Raw genomic sequence first — 7,236 nt, 5'->3', positions numbered from 1 at the left:
TTCCAGAACTACACTGACCTGATTCCTTTATAGCCAAGGATATGTAGGCAACCTTTGAAGCAGGGTTAGGTCAGACGGTTTTCAAAATGCTTCTCATGGAGTGCCGAGCAGGCAAAAATCCTTCATGGTGCTCATTTATCTTTGCCCGAAAACCCTTCGTGTCTTCGAGCAAAGAGGGGCAGCTGTGAGCACGTGATTTTTGCCACGCTCAAATTACTCCTATAAAATTCCTTAGAATTAGGATTTTTCCTTATTATTTGAATTTTTAGGAATTAATTGCATGATTTTGTGTCTTGTTTGCATTTTTAGTTGCCATAATTCATAAAAGGTATAAAAATAGTGCATTTTCATTTAGAATTTGATTTTATATTTTTAGTGTTACTAGTTAATTAATATTACTAAAATAAGAGAAAATAACAAAAATAGTCTTTTTTACATTTTTAAGTTTTACATTTTACATTTTTGGTTTAGTTTCTTCTTAGATTAGGAATTAGTTAATGTTGGTAACTAATTAGTATAATCTTAAATTTAATTTGGGACTTTTATTTTACATAATAAAATCAGGAAGCAAAATACAAAAATCAAATTAAAAAAAAATCAAAGAAAAGAAGAGAAAAAGAAAAGAATTGAATTAAACAAAAAAAAGGGGAATCAGGCCCTTTGATTTTGGGCTCAATCTCGGCCAAACATGTCCCTTACCCAAGCCCAAACCATATCCATACCCGGTCCAGATGCCTCACCCTTCAAACCATCAAAAACGACGTAGTACGGGGTTGCTACTACGTCGTTTCAGGCAAATCAATCGTGGCCTTTCATCTCCCAAATCCAACGGCCCAGATTTAGTCCTTCATTTTACATAAAAGTGTAATAATACTTTACAAATTATAGAGACCACCCTCCCTTTCCTCGTACCCCTGCCCCATCCCCAACCGCCGGTGTAACACCACCGTTACCCTGCCGTGTCTCTCCGCCTTCCTCCGCCGTCCGCCGCCGGCCGGAAATCGTCGCCGGCGGCGGCGATGCTCCAAACCCATCCAAAATTACACCCTCGAATCCTCTCCCTTTCCTCTTTCTAACCCCCAAAACCACCTTCCTCAAATCATAACCAATCTTCTCGAATTTCAGATCGAAAATCCGGCCAAAATGTATACTCACCCAAACCGGCTCAAATTCATTCTATATGTTCCTCATCCCTCCCTCATCATTAATCCATGCCTAGAAACCCTCGAATCTGTCCGGAATGATACAAATTTTAAATCCTAATTCCGGCAGAACCCTAAACTCAAAAATCTTGGGGATTTTGGACCGTAATATCCCTAATCATGTGTTTTCTTTTGAAAACACACGATTAGGGATGTTACGTGTCAAGAATCCTGGAGGATTCAAGCAACAGTGGCTGGCCGGAGTTCTTAAAATCAGTAAGTTTCTTTTGTCTTTGTTTGATTTTCTTTTTATTCATTGCATTGCATAATAATTTCGTTCAGAATTCTTAAGGTTCTAATTGATTCTGTTCCGATTAATTCTGCCGTCTTTTGTTTATTTTGATTTAATATTTGTTCTGTTATGATTTCTGTTGGTTTGATGTGGTGTTTGATTGCGATAAATTAATTCATGAATGTTTCGTTAATTTGATTTTTAGTTTTAGTTCTGTTCATTTACTGTCGATTGCTAGTTCATTGATGATCTTAGATTATAATTAGAATTAATTCGATTAGTTAGATTGATTTTTAGGATTGGTTTGGATATAGCTGAATACCCATCCCTTGATTGAATAACCATAGTTAGTTTGGACCAAGTTAACAGGGTTGAGGGTTAGTAGGTATAAGTTAGTAATTCTGGGATTGATAAAGGGTAGCTTGGGTATGGAAAAGGGTAGTTTTATTAGAAATAGTAATTTCAGAATTAATACAAGGGTAGTTTAGGGATTCTAAGGGTAGAAAAATCAGAATAGAACCCCCTAGGACTTTCTAGAAGGGGTTTTAAGCTGAAATTCACAAAAATAGTGGTAGTTACTTGTGTAACAAGTCAGGAAATAAAGGGTAAAGATAGAATTAAAGTAGGGACTAAAGGGTAAAATAAAAACCTGAAATTATACCCTAAGTTTACCTATAAATAGGCATTCATTTGCCTTGGAGAGGACGTTTTTTTCAGCCTCCAAAAGTTCCCCCCAAAAATTTCCTCTTCAATTTCAGATCTGATTTTGAAATTTAAGCCTTCAAAAATCCAAAAACAATAGATAATCAATAAAAAATCCAAAAATATTACTGTTCCATTAGATAATTCAAGTTAGTTTTGAGTTCTAATTGCTGAGATCTATTCTTCTAGCTCCAGAAATTTCAGAGATTCATTAGTTTGATTTTAGAGCAATTTTTGAGTTGGATTGATTGATTTTGGATAAGTTCTGGTTTGTTGTAGTTGTTATGGGCAATTCGAGTAAATTTGGGTTAACTAATTGGGTGTACTGATTTCCTGGGTTATTTCTGAAGTATTTTGGTACTGCTTGGATTACTCTGTCTATCCTGTTTGATTTTTAAAACATTCCTGGGCTTCGAGTTTGACTTTGCACTACTGCTGCTTCTCATCTCTGCTGCTGACTCCTTTCTTTTACTTTGCTCAATTCCAGGTACACTTGTTATCCCTAGTAGCATGAAGTTTCACTCAATGTACATGAACCCTTGTGAAATCCAAATGATGAAGCTTTTCTACCATACGACTCTGTTTTTTTGTTTTCATTATTAGTTTAATATGTAGCTGTAGTTTCATTACTAGTTTGTATTAATTAGGACTGTTTGGATTTGTTTCAATTAAACTATAAAGCTTTTGGACTGTTGATTCTAAGACTGTACTAATTAGGACTATTGGACTCCTTTTGTAAAGGACTGTGAACTAATTCGGTCTCAATCATGAATCACCTGAAATTCGTGTCTAGTAATGTTAGGTTCGATTTAAATTGGTGCTGCTATCCATGTTGCCATATGCTACTTTAAAATTGGGAATCAAAAGCAATCAACAATATTGAAATATACTAGCCTGTTAAAGCTGCTGCAGATAACGTGTAATGGTCTTAAAATGCTCACTTCGGAATTGGTTCATAAGTGCTAGGTGTTACATTGTTGAAAGGTTATATTGTTGGATTATGATTGAGGTGTGGCCTGTTTGTTAGTTTAACTGTTAGTCATCAGCAATGTGTTTTAAGTCCTTTCGCTACTCTACTCATGCTTAAATCCCTGTTTAAGTGTTAACAAATGTAAATGGGTTTATAGGTCAATCATTATTAATTGATATCCTTAATAATATCAATGGAGCTTTGGGCTCATGTTGGCTGGATTGAAAGACCGGGCTCAAACGCAGGCCCAGCAGAAATAGTCAGGCCTATGCAATCGATTCAAGGCCTATGCAGTAAAATTTTGGACCTGGGCCCAAGGGCAACATTAGAAGCCCTGCGCTGGGCCAGCTCTCAATGTAACCCAGCAACATTTACATGCTTCATGGGCCAAACTTTTAAGGTCCAACACCGCTGGAAGCTGAAACTCTTTAAAAATTATATTAGGAATATGGAAGTTAATTCACAAATATAAAATTGGGTTTCGAATTAGGTAGCGGGTTCAAGCTAAAAGGGTCTTCCCTTTTGTTTGAATTCGGACATGAATTTGAGGCCCGGATTTATAAATGCGAATTAACCAGCTTTTGAGACAAATTCAATAGAAAATCATAGTCAATTTAGGATTGACCTTTAAATAAAAATGACGAGATGAGCCTTGTTAAGCCAAACAAATAAATTGCGGGGCCCTCAATAAATATCATATTAAGTACTTAGAATTTGGGACGGGCCGTTTAGCGAATTTCACGGCCTTCCCCTAAATAATAACTCGTTAGACGCTTTAGGCGCGATTTAATAATTTACTTTCCTAAACTCGGGTGCGCATTTATGCGACCCAAATCCAAATCTCAACGAAGTCAAAATGTGTCAAAAATCGCGGGTGTACTGGTGCGACGCGGTTCGAGATACATTTTCACGGCGTTGCAATTCTTATTAAAATACAATAATAAAAGCGGTTTAAATTTAAAAAAGCACATAAGTTAAAACATGTATAAAAATCAGATTGTAGCCATTTATAATAATTTAAGCGATCGTGCTAGAACCACGGGATCCGGGGGTGCCTAACACCTTCCCTCGGATCAACAGAATTCCTTATTCAGAATTTCTGGTTCGCAGACTCCAATTGGGAAGTCGAAATTTTTCCTCGATTTGGGATTCAAAATTAAACCGGTGACTTGGGACACCAAAAGCCAATCCTATCCCAAGTGGCGACTCTAAAATCAAACAAATGATCCCATTTCGAATAATGTCACTTTAAATAGAAAAACTCCCTTATATATTTATCCTTCGGGGTAGGTATGTAAAAAAGGAGGTGTGACAGCTCTGGCGACTCTGCTGGGGATACGAACCCAGAATTTCGATTCAGGGTTCAAGAATTCGAGCTTAGTATAATTGTTATATTTGGCTTTATCTGATTTTTCTACATGTTCCATACTATATGTGCTAAATGTTTTACCTCTTTGATATTCTGAATTGTATATATAAAATTGTTACGAAACCCTTCTCTTCTCATCTCCGGGGATGTGCTCACTGGTTATGACTCTCTATTCTGTTAGTGTCAATACCTTAAAATAAGAAAGAGGCCGGACAAGTTACTAAGCCGGATGGCCTTTTGGTTCCCGGTACGTAGCCCCCTCATCGACTCGAGTTGTCCGCTCGGGTACACAGTCTAGAACATATACTCAGGTTTTGAACCTAGAATAACTCGACTCCATGCCGGATCCCTAGTAGGAACGTTTATGTGCATCACGTGCATTTTGACTTAGGGGACTCAACACAGGGGTTGGGTCCGTCTAGGACAGGTGTACCCGGAATAATGGACCATCCTGATGCATCCTATTTGTGCATTTATCTGTTTTGGACTCGCATGCTGACCGACTTTGAATATCTGGGCAATATTGAAAAAAGAGAGAAAAAGAGAAAATAGCGGTGTGGAGAGTTAATTACCTATATTAAAAAAACCAATGTCCAAGTAGTGCCGAAATGCTGCCGGATTTTTGAAAAATGAAAAATGGAAAAGAGAAAAAATATTTGCAAGAAAAAACAAGAAAAACATAGAAAGAAAAATGTGGTTTCAAAATAGTTTTGATTTTGGCAATCTGACCGAACTACGCGGGTCTGATTCTCACCGGATGTGAGATGCGTAGGCAAACCTCATCGGTTCCGACCCCAATTTTCAAAAAAATCCAAAAATATTTTCTTTCAGTTCTTTCTTTAGAAATCTTTCCTTAGAAAATTCAAAAAAAAAAAAAAGAGAAGTTTTTTAAACTCAAAAATGATTTCCTTTTTTCTAATGTCTTTCATGCAAAAAATAAAAAATCAATAAAAATCAAAATCCAAAAATACAGGTTTCCTTCATTTTGAAGTATTTTTCCAAAAATCCAAAAAAAAATCAGAAACAAAAATAAAAAAATACTCTTATTGTTTTTTAGAAGTTTTTTTGTAAATGTCAATAAAAATTTTGAAGTCCAAAAATATTTTTTGCTTTTCCTTAGAAGTACTTTTATAAATAAATAAAAGCTCATAAATTCAAAATATTTTTCTTAAAGAAGTTCCCCTTTCGAAAATTAAGAGGTTACATCCAAAATCCAAAAATATTTTCTTTATTTTCCTTAGAAAAAGAGAAAACAAATGAAAATTCAAACAAAATATTTTATTTTTACTTTTGGAATTCCCTAAGTTCAAATCAAACAAAAGGAATTTCAGAAGTTTTTCTTTCAAAAATAAAATCAAAATCAAAAAAAAAAATCCAAAACAAAATTCCTTTCTTCTTTTAAAGCATTGTTTTTAGAAAATTTCAAAAAAAAAAAAAAATCCAAAACAATCAAAAATATTTTTCTTTGGCCTTAAAGCTTTCATGGTCTGCGTTTTATAAAAAGAAGAAAAAAAAGGGAGTTAGTTTACTCAACTCCCAATTTGCCCGAACTACGTCGGTTTGATTCTCACCGGATGTGAGATACGTAGGCAACCCTCATCGGGTCCAACCACCCTTTGCAAAAATAGCCAAAAATACCAAAATTTTAACTTTTGTCACAAATAAGTCAGGTGATGCCATTCTTGCTTAAAATAAGCCGAATGTCCCCAAAAGGGCTCCGGAAGGTCGCTTTTGCAAGAACAGCCACCTTGGGTCATTTTCAATGGTTAGCGGGCATAGCCTTAAAATCTTCTTTCGCGAAGTGCTGAAAGGCCGTATCTGCAAAACCGAGTCTTCGTTTGCTTAAATAAAATTTTTGAAACAAAATAGCCAATTTTCCTTTTAGGTCAAAATAAATCATTAAAATACTCCTGAGATGTCTTTCTTTCATACATAAAAAATAAAAAAAATACAAATTTTGAAAAATTGAGTCCGAAAATATTTTTGCTCAAAAATCCAAAACATTTTTCGTAAACGTCCCCTTTCCGAAATTAAGAAGTTCCAATAAAAAGGAAGAAATCTTTAGAAGTCTTTCTCTCAAAAACTCAAAAGCAAAATCAAAATCAAAAATAAAAAAAAAATATTTCCCTTTTTCTTTTAAAGCGTGTCTTTCAAAATTCCAAAAAAAAGAGAGAGTTAGTTTCTTTACCTTATTCACAAGAACTACGCTTGGTCTGATTCATGCGGGGTCATGATACGTAGGCAATCTCCATAGGATTCGACCGTAACCCTAAAAAAAAAGAAGAAAAAAATACGAGGGGAGGAAGTAAAAGAAAAACAAGAGAGAAAGAAATGCAAAAATCAAAAATAAGAAGTCGAGAGAAAAACCATGGCAAAGAAAGGAGAAAAGCAGGGAAAACGGAGGGAAAAGAAAAATGAGAGAAAAACAAAAGAGAAAGGAAAGCGAGAAAAACGAAGAGTGGAAATCAAAAGAAGAGAAAATAGAAAAAGAAAAGCCGGGATGACGCAAGCAACCAGTGCAAACATGTAGACATCCGTTAACTGTATAGGTGCATCACACCCCAGTGTGCGATTATCTATCTGTTACTTGTCTCAAACTAACCGTGTGTTGCTGTTAATTCCAGCCTAGCTTTTAGAAACGGTAGTTGGTTGTGGTAAGCTGGCATCGCATCAATACTTTACCAGATCGAAAGTAAGCGTGGAAATATCTACGGAAATGACTTTGCCCGCAGTCCCCATCTCAGAGGACAGCCCCATCTCG

At 35.6% G+C, this 7,236-nt stretch overlaps 1 long non-coding RNA gene across 1 annotated transcript in view; it reads left to right on the top strand.

Annotated features, from left to right (window-relative positions):
• Positions 1-2,962, top strand: part of LOC109227033 — a 5,825-nt gene extending 2,863 nt beyond the window's left edge. Inside the window, exon 2 of the long non-coding RNA XR_002068213.1 lies at positions 2,624-2,962. This is a non-coding gene — a long non-coding RNA (uncharacterized LOC109227033). The remainder of the gene's footprint in view (positions 1-2,623) is intronic.

This window comes from Nicotiana attenuata, chromosome 6, assembly GCF_001879085.1.
Source record: "Nicotiana attenuata strain UT chromosome 6, NIATTr2, whole genome shotgun sequence".
NCBI classification, from domain to species: Eukaryota; Viridiplantae; Streptophyta; class Magnoliopsida; order Solanales; family Solanaceae; genus Nicotiana; species Nicotiana attenuata.
The sequence above is the reverse complement of the archived record's forward strand: the minus strand, read 5'-3'. Positions and strand labels throughout refer to the sequence as shown.